The following is a 21,172-nucleotide window of genomic DNA, read 5'->3' on the forward strand; positions in this document are numbered from 1 at the left end:
AGGGCTGTCAAGGCTGGGTCATCGAGTGTATTTACAGCTGAGATGGACAGAATTTAATCAATCAGGGAAAGAACAGTCACGAGGAAAAGTAGAGTTGAGGAAAATTGGATCAGCCATGATCTCACTGAACGGTGGAACATACACGATGGGCCAAATGGCCGAATTTCAGTTGCACATCGCATAGGCTTCACTAAATCAGTTTCAAAATCAATTAAAGATTGAACAATATTATGGTTTAATGAAATAAAGAAACCCATGGTCTAATCAGAAAAATCCATGATTCAAATTGTAACATGCTTCAGGATCCACAACCCATTCTTGGTCCCATCCTGCAGGTTCTATGAATCCTGCAACCTCTAGCCTCCTGAAGGATACTCAACCCTTCCTACATTTGTACCACCCTCCAGGTTCTGCAGCCCTTCCTACCTCCGTAACATGGCCTGGCCTCAAAAACTCTTCCTTCCTCTACAATGTTCCCCAGAAGGGCTCTGGACGCTGGTGGGAGTTACAGAGATAGTTGAGGGATATCAGGACTGGAGGGATTTGCAGATATTATGAGGATTGCAGTGCCAAAAGGAAGTTTCTGTAATTGTGAGAGATCATAGAGATGAAGGTATTTGAGGAGGGGAGGAGGGAGGGAGGATAGTAGGGACATGAGAGATTTCATGGTTTGGGTATTTTGTTAGGACTGCCAGAGCTTATGGAGTTGGCGGGAGGGGGGGGTGTTAATTACTGGAGGATTTTAAATAAACATGGAGGGTTTCAAATGGCAGGAAGAGCATTCCGGAAGTTGGCGAGTATGGGGTCTGAACAAGGTCATACAAATGGGAAGCGTTGTCAGGAGTGGAGGTATTTACAGAGATAGTGATGGTTTGATCTGGAACAGACAACCCAGATTGGTGGGGGCGAGGGGGGGCTGGGGACTGGAGGTGGTTTCACAGGGAGGGAGGACCATAGAGAGCCACAGGAGGTTACATAAATGTGGAGAGCTGTAGGGCCTAAGGTGTTCATAGAGATGATATGAGGAAGTTGGGGGCTTTATAAGGAGCAATGTTTAGGGATAAGGATGTTTGTAGGACAGGGATGGTTATACAGACAATGAGTCTTTCCGGGACTAAGCAAATTACAGAGATAATGATATTTATATCAACTAGAAAAACGAACAGAGATATGGAAGGTAGTCGTGACTGAAGATCTTTACAAATATAGGAAGGCTTCGGTTCTGGGGGCTACTTAGATACGGAGCATGTCGAATCTGGATTTTCTTTTCAGAGATAGGAATAGCAATTTTGGTTGGAAACTGTTTCAAAGATAAGGGAACATTGCACAAAGAGGAGGAAGTTCCTGCTGTGAGGAAAGTTGTTGGGGAGGGTGATGTTTACACAGATTGGGGGGTAAGAGCTGGAGAAGGTTATGGAGATGTGTAGATGGATGGAGAGTCTGGAGGATCTTATATTAACAAGGTGAGTGATAGTGACGGGGGAATGCTACACAGATGATGAGTCTTGTAGGAACTGGATTGGGAGAGTCTGAGGCATTGGACAGGGTTCTACAAATTGGGAGTGCTGCATGGACCGGAGATGATTACACAGATAGGGATGGTGGTAGGGTCTTCACAGACTGAAGGCGTTTTAGGGACTGAAAGAGATTATGTCAATAGGGAGGTCTGTATGATCTACAGGAGCTTATGGAGAGTTAAAGAGTTGGAGCATTTTACAGAGGGAAGTTTATCACACAGGACAGGTTACAGATAGTGAGGGTTGTGTGACCGGAGTAAATTAAAGAGAGGGAGAATTTTCAGGTCAGAAAGAGATTACTCTGATAGGGATAATTGAAGACACTGAATCAAAACTGCATGGAGAAGGTGACACAGATAGGGAGGGATGTAAGGATTGAAGGTGAACACATAGACATGGAGGGTTGTATTATTAGACGGAGCTTAGAGGGTTAGGGAATGGTGTAGGGATTTACACAGATAGGGAAAGTTGTGTTTTTGGAGATGGTTACACGGATACAGGAAGTGTTAGGTAGTATTTAATGGACTGCAGATGAGCTCAGAGAAAATGTATTATGGGGAGTGGAGGAGGTTACAGACACAGAGTTGGGTGTCGGGTTGAAAAGAGCTTCTGCAGATCCTCGGTGCTGCAACGCTGGAGGGAGGTGATAATAGTGAGTGTTACCAAGACTTAATTACTTCATTGATATAGAGCAGGTCTAAGCACATAACTGTCAAAGGGAATTGAGGCAATCTAGATGGGTTTACGGAAATGTAAACGTTTATGGGAGTTTCGGAAGGGAACAGTGATTAGGCATGCTGTAACGAATGTCAATAGCTATAGGGAGAGTTCAAAGAGCAGGAAGAGGTGACAGTCATATCAATCTTTGTGACGACTGGAGAAGCTTACATAAGCAAGGAGTCTTTTAGATATTGCCGGAGATTACAGAGATAAGGACAGTATTAGGGATGAGGCAAGGGTGGCTGACAGGGCTGGACGAAGATCTGACTAGAATTTCCACAGTGTGGAGACAGACCATTTGGCCCAACAACTCCACACCAACCCTCTGAACAGTATCGTACCCAGACCCACCCCTCTGCCTATCCACTAAACCCTGCATTTCTCATGGTTAACTCACCTAAAACACACATTCCTGAATATTACAGATCGTGCAAATTTTGGACTGTGGAAGAAAACCAAAGCACCCGGAAGAAACCCACACAATCCGTGGGGAGAAGATGTCAAGTCCACACAGTCAGTCAGCCAAGGCAGGAACCAAACCCAGGTCGCAGGCGCAGTGAAGCTGCAGTGCTTAGCACTGAGCCACCCTGCCACCCCGTAAACAGAGCACTGCAGAGTTTGGACCAGGTCACGAAGTTCACAAGTAGTTATTGGATCAGAAGGAGAATATAGTCAGGAATGGGAGAAGGTTACATAGATGTTGTCCGTGAGAGAGATTGAGGAGGTTACAGCAATAGGGAGAGCTGTGGATTCTCTGGACTATTACAGAGGTAGGGACGGTTGGGGAGACTGGAAGAAGGTAGTCACACTCAGAGTTGTGCACACTGGGTGAGGTTACCGAGTTAGCAAGGATTTTATGGACTGGCTGACGTTATAGACAGAGGAAGTTGTGAGAATGAAAGTTGTTACAACTATTAAGAAGACGGTTTAGGTACATGGATGGTTTTATTGGCTGCATGGTGTTCGAGAGCAATGAATTTTAGTACTGACTGGAGGTGGTCAGGGATAAGGAACAATGTAGTGATGGGAGTAAGTCACAGGGACATCGAAGATTGTCGAGAGAGGGCAACGTTACAGATCTCGGGAGGGTTCAAGTGGCTTCAGAACGTTACAGAAAGCGAGGGATGGCAGGAAACATTGTAGTAACTGGAGGACTCTATGCAGAGAGGGAGGTGAAATGGATGGTGGAAGGTCAGAGATAATGAGGAGCTGTAGGACAGGATGGAGGAGTGCTGTTGGCACTGGAGAAAGTTGCAGTGACATTATGTGCTGGAGAGGCTGGAGGAAGGTACACAGATGGGCAGATCGGCAAGGGCTGCCCACAGGGTGGGCTGCAGGTGCTCGACACGATGACAGGCAGAAGGATTTTTGTAGCAATTTGGCGATAGTGGTCATAACACGAGGTTCCAAAGTTATTTTAGAAAAAGGATAGTGAAGAAGCCAAATTTGGAGAAGCCCCCTAATCGTTAGAATATCGCTGTCACTGGGCATTATCACTATCACGAGACAGCGTCCGGCAAACATAGACTGGGAGGAACTATTTGCAGTTGGGTTCATATTCGGAAAGAGGAAGTATGTTAAAGTGATAGATGAAGAATTCAGGGTTAGTGTGCTCCCCAATGAGTGAATGACAAAGGCAGTAACTCCAGCGAATACTGGTCAAGTGATATCGTGAGCTGGATCAAGGAAGTACATTGCAATGAAAACAGAAGAAACCCTACAAACGTACAGAGAGTGCAAGGGATTCGTTAAAAATGAGGGGCAAAGAACTGGCATGAAATATCCTTGACAGATACTATTAAGGAAAGTTCACAAGGTATTTTATCAGTATAGTTAGATGAAGAGGATTCCCTGCTAAACACTGGAGCCTGTCAGAAACCAAAGGGACAATCTGTGCATGGAGCCAGTGCAAGTAGGTGAGGTTTTCAATGAATACTTCCCATCTGTATTCACACAGGAGAAAGGCATTGTAGCCAGGGATTTCAGTCGGGATGGTGAGGTTCTGGAACATGGTAAGATTAAAGAGATGGAGGTATTAACTGTTTTTCACGTGCATAAAGGTGGATAAATCCCCAGTGCCCAATGAAATGTATCCAATGCAATGGGAGGGAACGGAGCAGATTTCTGGGACCCTGGTGGATATATTTAATATTTTACTGGCCACAGATGAAGTGCTGAATGACTGGAGGATAGCAAATGTGGTTCATTTTTTCAACGAGGGCAGCAGGAATAGGCCAGGTAATTTCAGAGCAGATAGTTTGACAGCAGGGGGAGGGAAATTATTCGGAATTATCGTGAGGATGGATCAACACTTGCACAGACAAGGATCAAGCCAGCTGGGTGATCACGGACTTGGTAAAGGAAGATACTGTCTGAGGAATTCAGTGGAAATTTTTGAATGGTGTATAAAAATGTTGATGAGGACAGGGCAGATGATATGGTTTACATGGACTTGAATAAGGCCTTTGACAAGGTCCCTCATGGAAGGCTGGTCCAAAAGGAATGAGCCATTGGGTTTCAAGGCAAGTTGGCAAATTGGATCCACAATTAGTGGATAGACTTCTTCGTGTTTGAAATTCTTTCACCAGTGGGTGTACCACAGGGATCTGTGCAGGAACCATTGCTGGTTAATATGTACATTAATGAGTTGGATGTGAAAGCAGAAGGTATCATTATTAGGTTTGCAGATGACATGAAAGGTGAGAGGGTTGTCCACAGAGAGGGGGATGGTCTCAGGCTACAGTCTGTTGTCAATAGATGATAATCTGAGCAGAGTTTATTTCTGATCAATGGGAGGTAATAACTTGGGCGAGATATGATTAGCGAAGGACAGACATAATGAAAGGTTGGTCCTTGTGGAGTACTGAGGAACACAGGGACATTCGTGGACAACTTAATAGATCCCTGAAGTTGTCAGCACATGTTGACAGGGTGTGGAAGGCACCTGAACTGGGAGCAGGAGAGGAATGCATATCCTGGTGTGGCGAATTGTTAGAGACTGCTTGAGAGGATATAAACCAGTCTGGCAGGGTGTTGCATCTTAAACAGTCGTAACGCCAGAAAGACTGAGCCTGGTACAGAAGTTAAAGAGAGCAATTTCAACAGACAAAGCAGGCAAGAACATAGCAGGGAATGGGGGAAAACTGGTTATTAAACTGCATTTATTTCAATACAAGGGGCCTGACAGCTAAGGAAAATGAACTCAGGGTATGGTTGGAAGATGGGACTGGGAGATTATAGTTATTACAGAAATACAGCTGAGGGAGGGACAGGACTGGCAGGTCATTGCTTCAAGGTGGAGATGCTACAGGAATCATCGAAGGGGAGGCAAGAGAGGACATGTGTTGATGTGTTTTGATTGCATGAATCATCCCAGCAGTACTGAGAGAGGATATTCCTGTGGGATCACCCAGTGAAGCCATGTTAGTGGAACTGAGAAATAAGAATGGGTCATAACTTTGATATGATTGTCCTACTGACCCCGAATAATCCATCGCAGACTGAGAAACAAATATGTTGGTAGATCTCAGATATCAATCAAAATAATTTGTTTGTTCCGGTTAAGGTTTTTAAACTTTCCAAATGTGGACTGGGGCTGCCAGTGTTCAGCGTTTGCAAGGGAGGAATTTGGTAATTGCGTTTCAGAAAACTCCCAATCAATATGTAAATGGCCTGCAAAGAGAAATGGGCAAAACCTGACCTCCTCTTGGCAAACAAGGTAGGGAAAGGGACTGAGGCGTTAGTGGGAAAGCATTTTGCCAAAGTGAGTACAGCTCTATTAGATTGAAAATGGCTATGGAAAAGGACAGGTCTGGTCCAAAAGTTCAAGTTATGAAATAGGGCAGTCCCAATCTTGATCGTATTAGCCAGGAACATTCGAAAGGTGATTGTGGAGTCTATTTACAGGGAAAGGGAAGTCTGGCAAGTGAGAATATGGTGATATAAATTGAGTGTTCAGCGCCAGCATGTTCCTGTTACTGTGCAGCTCAATGCTGACAGCATTCGGAAACACTGGCTGTCTATTAGAGACTGGTCAAGGAAAATTGGGCACATGTCAGGTATGGCTAGCTGGATCAAGGGAATCCACGAGGATCACTGGGGCTGTAGGAATACACTGCGGTGGAAATCTGGAATGCAGAAAGGGTACATGTCAATGGTGGGTGAATTGTGGAAGTGATTCTGCCAGACAGGAATTACATTCATTTGAAATGGCAAGGATTGATGAAAGATAGTCAGCACGGCTTTGTGTGTACAAAGTCAGGTCTAACTAACTTGATTGCTTTTGCTGATGTGTTGACTATACATTTTCTACACTAATGTCAGCAGGGCCTTTGACAGGATTTAGCATGATATACTGGCTCATAAGGTTAGATCACGTGATCAGGGAGAGCTCACCAACTGGATACAAAATTAGCTTGACAATAGGAGACAGAGGGTGGTGGGAGAGGCTTGTTGTTCGGACTAGAAGCCTATCACCAGAGGCATGCCATCAGCATGAGGGCTGGGTCCACTGATGTGCATCATCTACATAAACAATGTGGTTGTGAATATAGGAGTCATTGTTAGTAAGTTTGTTGGTGATCAAATTAATGTGTAGTGGGCAGTGAATACAGTTATTAAAGGGGCTCTTGGCCAACTGGGCCAGTGGGACAAGAAATGAAATATGGAGTTGAATTATGGCGTTGGGTTTTGTTAAGACACACCAGGGAAGACTAACACAGTTAATGGTAGGGCCCTGAACAGAGAGAGACCAAGGGGTACAATTACATTGTTCCTTGGAAATGGTATCACAGTTGTACAGGGTGGGGAAAGCGTCATTTGGCACACTTTCATTCATTGTCCAGAGCTTTGATATGAATTGGAGATATTTGTAACAGTGTCCTAAATATTTCATTTGAGCAGAAGATGCTACAGGGTGACCTTATCAAGTTTTAAAAACCATGCAGGGCCTAAGAAAGGTGAATTTAGTGAGCAAGGATTTAAAGAGGGAGCTGAGGGGCATCATTATCCACAGAGGACGGCGGAAAGACGGAATGAACTGCCAGGGTCACATGGGAGAAACAAGAACAAGAACAACATGGAAAATACATTTGGGCAGGGACATGGAAAGGAGAAGGTTTGAAGGGATATGGGTCAATAACAGTCAAAAGCGACTCAATCTGTTTGGGAAACGTGGTCAGCATGAACTACTAGGACCGAAGGTTCTGTTTCTGTGCTGCATAACTCTGTCTCCAGTGGAAGAAGAAGAGACAACTGAGATAAGGCATATTGTAAACACTGAAGCAAGTTAAAGCGATAGGGATGGTAATCTGGAATGCAGCACATTTCAAATATAGGGAAAGGAGGGACTATAGGGAAGGGAGGAGGTTACAGGGACAGGAACTGTTATAGGAATTACACATTTTTGAAGACACTGGTCCATGAGACATGCCATAGATACAATGTTGGAGAGAGAGAACACGGAACTGAAAAATCCCAGGCAGCATCCCCACCCTCTCTGGGAGGCCTGCTTTCTCCTCTGTTGTACTGATGCTCACTAAGACAGCACAGGCCTGGATTGATAACTGGGAACTCCTGATGCTGTCTCAGTACAACGTAAGCTAAAGTAGAGGTGGTGATTGTTCCTTGGTTGTGTCTGTAGTGTGCCCGCCTTCCAGCACTGTCTGGGTCATGTCTTGTTGGCCGATGTTTGGAGCCCTCCCTGCTCTGTGCACTGTGAGTGATCTTACCTCACTGCAGGATTTATTGAAGGCTCCAGATCTCCCTGCCCTTTGTCTCTCTGGCTGACCGACCACCTTCAATGTGGTGATGGATGAGACACACAGCAGTTGGGAAGTCTATTGAGTCAGGACCTTCCTGAGTACCTGCAGGAGACAGAGAAACAAACAGAATGGGAAATTAGACTGATACAGTGAGGGCTACAAATGGAGAATGGCACTGAGTCCCACAGAAATCTGGAAAATCCCAGTCTCCATCCCTGGCCTGTGCTGCTGCGTTTCTCTGCAGTGGAGAAGTCTGTTAGCTCTGAGTTTGGAGTAGCTGCAAGAGTGAGGGACAAGGACAGAGGCAGCAATTAGACCCACACAATGAGGGATACCACATGGAGAGATACTGAATGATATCATCCAGAGTTCAGGCTGATTTCAGGATCAAACAAGTGTGTAGAAAGAACAGGTTTAGCTTCATGATGCATGGTGTCAGTGGTCAGGGATGAGCAACCAGCGAGCAGGCGAAGTGATGGCTTAGTGTTACTCTTACTAAAGCATGTATCCCAAACCTCAGCTAATGTACAGGGGAAGCAGGTTTGAATCCCACTTTCAGAAATGGTGCAATTTGAAATCAATAATTTTAAAAAATGGTAATTAACAATCCATAAATACGTATGAAACCATTGCTAATGTACAAAACAACCAAAAACTTGTCCTCTCGAGAAGGGCATCTGCCTATACTCACGTGGTCTGCACGACATCCCCACAGCAAAGTGTTTGCCGCTAAACTACCCTCTGAAATGGCCAAGCAAGTTACTCAGCTCAAGGGCAGCTAGGGCTTAGTAAGAACGACTGGTCAGCCGGAGACACCCACATCCCATACATGATTTTAAATTAATAATCCATTAGGATGGTACCACTGGAACCGTGCTGGGACCAGTGTTCTGGCCAATCATGTCGGTATGTTTATGGACAGGGATTAAACAGAGAGAGGATGCAGGGATAGGGTTCCGGTGAAAGGTGCTTTCCAAATCCAAAGAGAAAAGGTGAGGCTTTGGAGCAGCGTGGGGGTGTGGCTGAAGGAACAGGAAGGGACAGAATTTAACTAAAGTGGCACAACAGTGAATTGGTTAGTGACAGTAACTTGTTGGAAAAAGTAATTTTTTTTGGAATTCACTAAGTCTCATCAATACCATAGATGGATTTTTGACACAGAAATAAAAGAGATTTAGACACGAGAGAGATGTGGTCACAGGGTGAACAAAAATATTCAATGGTTCAGAAACTTGTGCAAACCCAGGCAAAATGTGCAACGTCAACAATAATTGATAACAAAGGCTTTACAGAGAAAACATTTGGACTCAGATCACGAAGTAGAGTCAGTCTGAATGTAAATTCTGGCTACTACGTGCCAAGGACACAAGCAACAGAACAGTTTTAGACCACCGAACAGCATTTCATTGCTCATCATTGCATTAAACTGGAACTCATTGAAATTTTAAAATTCAACACATTGTGATAATTTTGGAAAACTTCAATATTTGCATAATTTGGGTCAATCACACTGACAAAAGAGATGTTGGAAGGGGAGTTTGGAGATTTTTTTTCTGTGTTCCTTTGAATAACACATTGTGCAACTGGCTAGGGATGTAACTATCTCGGATTGACCGTTGTGTGATGAACCTTAGGGAATGACTAATGTCACTTGGAGAGATCCTCTTGGAAATTTTGATAATGTGTAGTTTAAAGAAATATAAAGTTTTAGAGTTATGCACAAAAAGGACAAGCTACAACTGGAAACAAAATCTCGCCAATGAAAAGAGTTTGAGAGTAGAACTGACCAAGATAAACAGACTGAACATACTGAAACATGTATCTGTAAATGAACAGTGGAAAACATTTTAAGGAACAGTGTAAAACATTCAACAAAAAGGACATTCCATTGAAGCAGACAAACCTTAGCAAGAAATTCCTATCCGTCCCTTACTCAGGACAAAATGAACAATATTAGATTATGAGGCTGCGAAGATCCCCAAAAAGTAATTAAAATCCTGAAGTGAGAGAGTATTTTAGGAGTAAGTGTTAAAGGGACTGCAAAGAGTGAGCGAGCAGAAGGAGGACAGTTGGAAGGGAATTCATTGTCAGGTTTTAATCTTACAATTGGAATAGGGAGAGCTGAAGGTGCTGGAGGGGGTGAGAGTATTACAGAGAGTGGCTACGGCCTGAATGGTGTTACAAAGCCAGTGCGGATTGCTGCAGCTGGAGGGGTTTGCATAGGTAGGGAGGGAAGTTATGTACTTGCATTAATTCATTCATGGAATGTGGATGTCACTGATTGGGCTAGCAATCTTTGCCTCACTATCAATTATCCAGAGGGCAGCTCAGAGTCAGCCATATTGCTGTGGATCTGGAGTCACATGTTGGCCAGACCAGGTGAGAATGTCAGATGTTCTACATTAAAAAGAGGTCAATGAACCAGATGAGATCTTCCTACTAATCAACAACGCTTTCATGGTGGCTTCACCAATGTCTTGTACAGATACAACATGACGTCCCAACTCCTATTCTCAATGCTCTGACCAATGAAAGTAACTATCCCAAACACCTGCTTCACCAGCCTGTCTACCTGTGACACCACTTTCAAAGAACTGTGTGCCTGGGTCTCTGATTGACAACACTACCCAAGGCCCGAACATTAACTGAACAAGTCCCACCCTGGTTTGTTTCATCTAAATGGAACAAATCACATTTACCTAATTAGATTCCATCTGCTACTCTTCAGCCCACTATCCCAGCAGTCCTGTTCATCCTGTTGTATCATAGACAACCTTCACTGTATCACCAATTTCAGTGTCACCCAAAAAACCTTACTTACTAGGAACCAATACTCCTATCCACACCATGTATCCAAATGACAAACAACTCTGCAGCTACGACATTGCAATTCACATGCTTCCAGTCAGAAAAACAATGTTTCCCACCACCTTCTGTCTCCTTCCATCAAGCCAATATTGTATCCAGCTCACTACCTCCTCCTGAATGTCATATCCTTTTACACTGATCTGAGCTTATTACCCAGTTTACCGTACGGAACGCAGAACACAGAAGAGTACAACACAAGAGACTTCGGCCATGATGTCGTGTCAACCTTTAATCCGACTGTAAGATTAAACTAACCTGCAAACTACTGTTTTAATACCATCCAGGTGCCTATCCAAGAGTCTATTAAATGTCCCGAATGTATATAATTTTCGATTTTACTACCACCACTGGCAGTGCATTCCACCCATCCAATTCCCTCCGTGCAAAGAACCTACCTCTGAATATCCCCTCAACCACCCTCAAATCGCTTAAAATTCTACCCCCTTGTGATAGCCATTTTCTGCCACTGAGAAAAATAATATCTCACTACTCACTCTATCTGTACCTCTCATCGTCTTGTTCATCTCCTCCAAGACTCTCTCACCCTTCTTCACTCCAAGGAGAAAAGCCTTCGTTCCCTCAACCTTTCTTTATAAGACGTGCTCTCCAGTCCAGGTAGCATCCTGGTAAATCTCCTCTTTACCATCTATAACGTTTCCACACCCTTCCTGTTATGAGGGCACTAGCACTGAACACAATATTCCAAGTGGGGTCTAACCAGGGCTACACAGAGGTGCAACATAACCTCACGGCTTTAAAACTAAGCTCATGAAAGCCAACACAACATATTCCTTCTAAACAATCCTATCAACCTGTGTGGCAACTTTTATGGGATCTCTGGATGTTTACCCCAAGGTCTATCTCCTCCTCCACATTGCCAAATTTTCTGCCTTTATCCCTGTATTCTGCATTCGTTTTCGACCTTCCAAAATGAATCGCTTCACATTTTTCGAGGTTGAACTCCATCTGCCACTTCTCAGCCCAGCTCTGCATCCTGTCAATGTCCCGTTGCAGCCTGCAACACCCTTCCACACTATGCACCACTCCACCAACCACATTGACATTGGCAAACTTACTAACCCACTCTTCCACACCCACTTCCAAGTCATTTTCTAAAAAAAAATCACAAAAAGCAGAGGTCCTGGAATCGATCCCTGCACAACACCACTGGTTGCTGACCTGCATCTGAGTGATTTCCAACTGTCATCACCCTCTGTCTTCTATGGGCCAGGAATTCAGTGTCCAGGCTGGCAGGTTTCCCTGTAACACATGCTTCCGTACTTTCTGAATGAGCCATAAGCGTGTTTTGTCACGTTCTCAAAGGATTCAATAAGATTTGTAAGGCATGACCTGCCCCTTACACAACTATGCTGACTATCTCTAATCAAACTATGGTTTTCCAAGGAATTATAAATCCTGTCTCTCAGAGTCATCTCCAATAATCTGCACATCACACACGTAAGACTAAATGGTCTGTAATTCCCAGGATTAATCCTATTGCCTGTCTCGAACAAGGTAATAACATTTGCCATCCTCCAATATTCTGGTACGACACCAGTGGACAGTGAGTGTAGTGGTCCTCACCAACGGCATAAAAATCTCTTCCCTCACTTCCTGCAGTAACTTTGGAAACATCCCGTCTGGCCCAGGGTATTTATCTATCCTTATGTTTTACATAATTCTCAGCAAATACGCGTTCTTAACATCAACCTGTTGACACACATTAGTTCTTTTCACGCTGTTCTCACAAACGACAAGGTCCCTCACAGTAGTGAATACTGAGGCATAGTATTCATGAAGGATCTTCCCTATCTCCTCTGCCTCCAGACACAAGTTCCCTCCGCTATCCCTGACCCGCCCTACACTCAATCTGGCCATCCTCTTATTCCTCACATAAGTGGAGAATGCCTTAGTGTTTTCCTTAATCCTTGCTTAATGTTTTGTCATGCCTCCTTGTAGCTGTCCTAAGTCAATTCTTAGTTCCTTTCTAGCTACCTTCAAAGAATCCCTACAGTGTGGAAACAGGCAATTTGGCCCAACAATTCTATACGCTTACTCTGAAGCGTATCTCACTCAGAACCATTCCCCCACCCCATTCCTCCCCCTTTGCCCTGACTAATGCACCAAACCTACACATTCGTGAACACTATGGGTAATTTAGCATGGCTGAGTCACCCAACCTGCACATCTTTGGACTGTGGGTGGACACCGGAGCACCTGGAGTAAATCCACACAGACATGGGGAGAATGTGCAAAATCCATACAGACAGTCACCTGAGGCTGGAATCAAAATCGGGTCCCTGGTCCAATGAGCCATCATCTTACACCATGTAATTCTACAAAGCCCTGTCTGTCCTTGCTTCCTCAACCTTAAATATGCTTTCTTGTTCCTGTTGACTAGATGGTCTACATCCCTTCGAACATTGTTAAATGTTTCACTAAATACCATTTGGACAATGTTCACTGCTCTGCCTTCATCTATCTTTGGCCATCTCCTCAAAGAGTCACTCCGGTTTGTGAAACAAGGTTTCCCACTCACAAAGCCGTTCTGACCATCTTGAATCGACCCTTGTCTTCTAAATATGCATCGCTCCTTTCTCTCAGAATCTCCTCCAACAACTTCCCATCACTAGGCTCACGGGGCTGTAATTTTCTGGCTTTTCCCTGCAATCGTTAAGTGATGGAATAGCATTAACCACCCTGAAGTCTTCCAACACCTCACTGTGTCTTCTGAAAATATAAATATCTCTGTTAGGGACACTGCAATCTCTTCTGTCGCTTCCCACAAAAAAATCTAGGTTCGACCTAATGAGCTACTGAGGATGGATCTACCTTTACTTGTTTTAAGATTCCAGCACTTTATATTCTCTATTGAGGATTCTTTCCAAGGCATCACTATTATTTCCCAAAGTTCCCGAGCTTCCATGTCTTTCTACACAAGATTTTGTTTGGTTAATATCACAACCATCTCCTCTGTTTCTACACATAGATGACCTTATTTATATTTAATGGGCACTATCCTCGAACAAGTCACCCCTCAGCCTTTACTGAAACTTACATAAAGGCTTCTGAAAATTCACATAGAACGTATCCCCCATAACAACACGCCCCACCTACACCCTTATCTATTCTGCCATTTATATTTACACCAACAAATAAAGTCCAACTGGTTCAGAAACACATTTTATTTTACACCATGTGTTTCTAAGGGTCCAATTATTGTTTATTCACATATCCTTTCTAACGTATATCAGCATGCTGTCAGGCTAACACTATTTGGTTTCAGACTGACAGCAGAAGGGGTTGAGGGAGTTCTTGTTTGTCAATCTGAAAAAGGTAGCTCCCAGGCTCAGCAGGTATTAGAAAAGGCAAATACAATGCGGCCACTTATTACAAAGGGAATGGAGTCAGAAAATAGGAATGTCTTGCAAAAAGTATACAAGATTCGAGTCAGACCACGCCTACAATATTATGAACAGCATGAGTGCCCGAAGGAAAGATATTCTTGCAACGGAGGCAGGTCACAGAAGGGTAACTCAGCTAATCCTGAGAATGGATGAATTTTCAAATGGAAAGAGGTGGAGGAGATTGAGGTTGAACCCACTGATGTTTAGAAAAATGAGAGAGAAATGGAATGTAACTTCCAAGATTCTGAACGGCGTTGACATGGTAGATGCTGGGAAGTTAGAACATAGAACAGTACAGCACAGCAATAAACCTTTCGGCCCATCGTGGTTGTGCTTGTCCATGGTGCTATTCTCGACATATACCACCTGCCTGCACATGATCCATATCCCTCTATTCTCTGCCTGTTCATGTTTCTGAGTAACTTCAAACCTTCACGCACATTTCTGCTTAAAGGAATGCCCACACACCTACATCTCATGTTCTTAACTCAAACACCATATCTACATTATAGCATTGTGGGTCACTGCTCAGAAAACTCCTTTATAATAAGATTATGAGATATTTATAATTACACTGCATTTAATCTACAATAGACAATTTTGTTGATGACTCCTTGATATGATGTTACAGAAAACCATCTCATATGTAATCCAGGATTCTATCCGTTACAGCCCTGATATCTAGTCGGGATGGAGACCACTGTCACACACAGTTATTGTACTGCCCTTGCTACAAGTATATTCAGTCTCCTGACCGTAACCATATTGACATTACCATCAGTGCCTGGTGCCTACAAAAGAATTCCTGCTAAGGGCTGCTGCTGCTTGTTTATTCTCAGCTCCACCCAAATAAATTCCAACAGTTGATCTTCAGATCCACGTGACTGTCTCATTAATGCATTAATCTCATCCTTTCTTCACAACTTGCTGGCTTTTTGCCTAGCCTGCCGAGATGCCAAAAACCCTTCAATATTCCCTTCCCAGCGAAGGTCATTCTGCAGCTACATCTCCGGAATGACGGTTCCATTATGTCTGTTCACTGTCATTCCATCTGACTTATGGCAAATGCAGAGAGTCATTCCTCAGTAGTGAGGGGCTGAACAGATGAGAAGAGGTTACAGATTTAGGGATGCTTACAGGCGCTCGAGGATGTTAGAGTTAAACAGAGTTACATCTGTTCAAGAATGTCAGTGGGACAAAGGTGTTTGGTGATTGGAGGAATTTACAGTGATAGAGGGAGTTGGATTACATTCTAGAGATAGGGATAGGTACGGATGTAGGGAGAGGCAGGCAGACAGAGGTAGAGACAGGGGGTGTTTCAGGGAGAAGAGAACCGTGTATACTAACAGAGATATGGAAGGTTGTAATGACTGAAGATGCTTACAGATACAAGAGGGCCTCTAGGAATAGAGAGAGAATTGCAGGTTAGAGTGAGTGTGGACTTCAGATTCTGACAGATATTGTCGGACCTGGAGTAGCCTTGGCAAATGGGGTGCTTGCATTTATATAAGGTGCTGAAGGGGCTGGAAGTGGGAAAGGATGTAGGGAGGGTTGTAGAGGCAGTTGGTGATTAGAAATAGGGAGGGCTGCAGAGACTGCTTGGTATTGGACAGATGGCGGTTTCGAAGAGGAGGGGAAAGTGACAGAAATAGAGAAAGTGCAGTGGCTGAAGAGGATTCAGCAAACAGGAGGTTGAAAGATGCAGGACAATGTTACAAAGACAGGGACTGTTGTATGGATGGGAGGACCATGCAATGGCAGGGAGGGCTCTAAATCCTGTTGGATAGTATTTTGCAGAGATAATGAGAGTTTCACAACTAAAAGTAGTTAGATCGATCAGGAGAGTTAGAGGATATTTGATCAGCTTTGAATGGAAGGTTTTTTCCAATGACAAGGGAAGTTCTTTGAGAAGGTGACTAAGGAAGTGGATGAGGGTAAAGCAGTAGATGTTGTGTATATGGATTTTAGTAAGGCGTTCGATAAGGTTCCCCATGGTAGGCTAATGCTAAAACTTCGGAGGTATGGCATTGAGGATACATTAGAGGTTTGGATTAGGAATTGGCTGGCTGGAAGGAGACAGAGGGTAGTAGTTGATGGATTATGTTCATCTTGGAGCGCAGTTACTAGCGGTGTACCACAAGGATCTGTTTTGGGACCATTGCTTTTTGTTATCTTTATAAATGATCTAGAGGAAGGACTTGAAAGCTGGGTAAGCAAGTTTGCGGATGACACAAAAGTCGGTGGAGTTGTGGATAGTGAGGAAGGAAGTGGTAGGTTACAGCGGGATATAGATAAGTTGCAGAGCTGGGCAGAAATGTGGCAAATGGAATTCAATGTAGCTAAGTGCGAAGTCGTTCACTTTGGTAGGAATAACAAGATGATGGATTACTGGGCTAATGGTAGGCTACTTGGTAGTGTGGATGAGCAGAGGGATCTTGGTGTCTATGTACACAGATCTCTGAAAGTTGCCACCCAGGTAAATAGTGCTGTGAGGAAGGCATATGGTGTACTGGGCTTTATTGGCAGAGGAATTGAGTTCCGGAGTCCTGAGGTCATGTTGCAGTTGTATAGGACTCTGGTGAGGCCTCATCTGGAGTATTGTGTGCAGTTTTGGTCGCCATACTATAGGAAGGATGTGGAAGCTTTAGAACGAGTGCAGAGGAGGTTTACCAGGATGTTGCCTGGAATGGTAGGAAAATCTTATGAGGAAAGGCTGAGGCACTTGGGGCTGTTCTCATTGGAGAAGAGAAGGTTTAGGGGAGATCTGATAGAAGTGTATAAGATGATTGGGGTTTAGATAGGGTAGATACTAAGAACCTTTTACCGCTAATGGAGTCAGGTGTTACTAGGGGACATAGCTTTAAATTAAGGGGTGGTAGGTATAGGACAGATGTTAGGGGTAGATTCTTCACACAGCGGGTTGTGAGTTCATGGAATGCCCTGCCCGTATCAGTGGTGAACTCTCCTTCTTTATGGTCATTTAAGCGGGCATTGGATAGGCATTTGGAAGTTATTGGGCTAGTATAGGTTAGGTAGGATTCGGTCGGCGCAACATCGAGGGCCGAAGGGCCTGTACTGCGCTGTATCCTTCTATGTTCTATGTTCTATGTCCTGGAGACTACATAGATAGAAAGGCAATGGAGAATGCCAGGTTGCTGGGTTGGAGACAGTTACACAGATGGGGAGGGTTGCACAAGCTGAAAGAGTTTCCTGTGGTCGGGAGGGTGGAGGGAAAGATGGTGAAATTTAATTTAATTAAGATCAAAGAATTGGAGAAGGATAAGGAGATTATAGATGGATGTAGAGACTGGATGAATTGGCACTGAAAGTGAGTCTTGTTGGAACTGGACAGTGACAAAGATTGCAGTTGGTGATAAGATCAGGAATTCGTCAGGGTCTTAAAGTGATTACACAACAAGGGAACATTAAAGGGGCTCCATAGATTGGGGATGTTGACAGGACTGGAAGAGGTTATGCAGAAGGGGACAGCTTTATGAACTGTAGATGTTTATGGAGATAGTGGACAATTTGGAGCAGTTTACAGAGACATGAAAGTTTTTAGGACATTACTAAGATACACAGGCTTTAGTTAATGCAAGCTTGTGAAGATTAATAGGACTGCAGGACTGAAGAAAAGTACACACAGCAGTGGTGGCTGCAGATGTTAATGGAATAGAGAGAGAATTGCAGGTTAGAGTGAGTGTGGACTTCAGATTCTGACAGATATTGTCGAACCTGGAGTAGCCTTGGCAAATGGGGTGCTTGCATTTATATAAGGTGCTGAAGGGGCTGGAAGTGGGAAAGGATGTAGGGAGGGTTGTAGAGGCAGTTGGTGATTAGAAATAGGGAGGGCTGCAGAGACTGCATGGTATTAGATAGATGGCGGTTTCGAAGAGATGGGGAAAGTGACAGAAATATGAAAGTGCAGTGCCTGAAGAGGATTCAGCAAACAGGAGGTTGAAAGATGCAGGACAATGTTACAAAGACAGGGACTGTTGTATGGATGGGAGGACCATGCAACGGCAGGGAGGGCTCTAAATCCTGTTGGATAGTATTTTGCAGAGATAATGAGAGTTTCACAACTAAAAGTAGTTAGATCGATCAGGAGAGTTAGAGGATATTTGATCAGCTTTGAATGGAAGGTTTTTTCCAATGATAAGGAGAATTGTCGAGGCTGGAACAGGTGACATAGATAGGGAGCGTTTGAAGGAGGATATTCAGAAAAATGGTGGGCTGTAGGGGTGGGACATGGTGAGAGTCACAGACAGAATTAAGGCAGCACATGAAGGTAATGGAAATGACTATTGTAGTCATAAGGAGAGGATGTGAAAGGTAGAAAGATTTGTAGTGACCAGCATTATATCTGAGTCTTGCCTTCCGGGTCGAAAGTTAGAGGCCACTAACTTCTCCCTGTGCTGTTTACTGTGAGTGACTTTACTGGTTGCAGAATTTACTGAAGGCTTTAGACCTGCCTCTCGATCTCTCTCTGGCTGACCAACCATCTTCAATGTGGTGATGGATGAGACAGGAGTTGGAATATCCTGAGTATCTGCAGGAGACAGAGAAACAGACAGAATGGGTAATTAGAATGATGCAGTGAGGATTACTCATGTAGAGGAGCACTGAGTCCAACAGAGATCTGGAGAAAGCCAGTCTCCGTCCCAGACTTCTGCTGCCTCCTCTCTCTGGAGTGAAGAATTCTGTTATCTCAGGATCTTAGACCAGCTGGAAGAGCGAGAGGCATTGACAGAGGCAGCAGTTAGACCCACACAGTGAGGGATACCACATGGAGAGTTAATGAGTGATATCATTAGAGCGCAGGAAGGTATCAGGATGAAACCATGGTGTCAAAAGAAGTGGTTCTGCTGCAGTGAGCACTGCTACCAGTACTCAGAGAGGAGTCAGCTATTTTACAGTGATGGTCCAGCGCTGGGACCTGGTCAATCATGTGACCGGGATTATGTAGAGTGCTTTAAACTGACACAGAAAAGGAGGGACAGGGCTCAGCTGAAAGGAAATTCCCAATTCCATAGAGAAATGTTGAAATATTGAAACTTGGGGATGTGACTGAGGAGAAACAGAAAGAAACAGGAAGACACTGAGTTTAAGTAAAATTGTACATCAACAGATAAGTTTGTAACAGGAAATTGTGATTTTAAAAGTAAATTAATGCTTCTTAATTTGTGTGCATGAAGCATTTGCAATAAGGGATTTGCTCGTGTGACTTGTGATTTCTATCTGATCACCATCACGGAGACACGGTCACAAGGTGAACAAAAAGGTGAGGTATTAATATTCACAGGACACAACATTGTGGAAGATCAGGTAGAATGGAAAGCAGAACGGGGAACTCTCACCATTAGAGATTGCAATAGATGGCTAAGACAATATGTGGCTTCAGATTATCAAACAGTCGGAGACCAAATTCTGGGTAATAAGGATCAGAACATAGGACTGGACGGACAGGTGTTCAGGGCCCCTTATAAGCATTCCAGTTTTAGACACTGCATTAACAGGGAATTATTGGAATTTGTAACAAATGCACTGGGATAATAGTGAATGGATTCAATCTTCCTATCTCACCATCTCATTGGTAATGGGTCACAGACAAGGCTGATTCTCTCCCATTCTCAGGGGAATCTGTTGGTGGGTGTACAGACCAATTGGGCCTTCCACAGACTCTGTTACACTTGGGGCAGAAGGTGACCGTAGGAAGGGGGTGGGTGGGGCATTTCTGTGACAGTGCGCTCCTTGTACTGTTTTCTCCTGGATTCCCCTTTTTCCCCCACAGCAAATATCGAGGTGCGCAACCCCTACCTTGCTGCCGGAAGTCGAGGTTGAGAAAGTTAAAATCCCCGACCATTACCACCCTATCATTCTTACAGATATCTGAGATCTCCGACGTATTTGCTGTTCAATTTCCCACTGACTACTGCGGACCTGTACTACCATCATATCAAACTGATCATCCAGCCATATTTCTCAGTTCCATGAATAAAGCTTCGCTGGCCGTTCTCGAGGAATATGCTCTCTAAGTGTTGCAGTGATGTTTTCACTGATCAAAATCACCAATCCGCCTCCTCTTTTGCTTCCCATTCTATCCTTCCTATAGCATCTGTGCCCTGGAACTTTGAGCTGCCTGTCGAGGCCCTCACTCAGCTGTGTTTCTGTAACTCCGGTGATTTACCATTCCCATGGTCCCATCCAACCGAGTGTTCATCTGCCTTACTTTTCAAGTCTTTTACATTGAGGTAATGCAGTTTAATTGATAGTTTCCCTTAATGCCTGCTGTGCTCTTGCCTGCTTATTAATTGAAATTACTCTCTTGAAATTCTGTCTCAGACTCAACCTTCAGACTGTAGCCTGAGACCATCCTCACACTGTGGACAACACCCTCACCTTTCCTGTCATTTGCAAACTAATAATGATACCTTCCGCTTTCACATCCGAGCAATTAATGCCCATAATGCACAGATCCCTGTGGCACACCCGCTGGACAAAGACTTTCAATCACAAAACCAACCAACATTATCAAGTATCCCTGCTGCTATGATGGTAATTCTTTAAAACCGGTGTAAGCAACACAATGTTATTGGGGTACACCGCGTGGAAACAGATACTTCGCTGTATCTCATCTATGCTCGCCATATAACCAAAATTAAACAAGTCCCGTTCCCTAGCATTTGGCCTCAATCCCTCTAAACCCATCCTATCCAGAAACTCATCCGATTACCATTGCAATTTTTTTAAGTGCAATAGCCTACTCCACTCCCTCTGGTAGCTCATTTCATACACGCACAACCTTGTGTGTGGGAAATGTGCCTCAGGTCCTTTGTCAATTTCAGACCACTCACCGTAAACCTATGCTCTCGAGTTTTCAACTCACCCCAGCTTGGGT

Source organism: Hemiscyllium ocellatum, unplaced genomic scaffold, assembly GCF_020745735.1.
Source record: "Hemiscyllium ocellatum isolate sHemOce1 unplaced genomic scaffold, sHemOce1.pat.X.cur. scaffold_826_pat_ctg1, whole genome shotgun sequence".
Lineage (NCBI taxonomy): Eukaryota > Metazoa > Chordata > Chondrichthyes > Orectolobiformes > Hemiscylliidae > Hemiscyllium > Hemiscyllium ocellatum.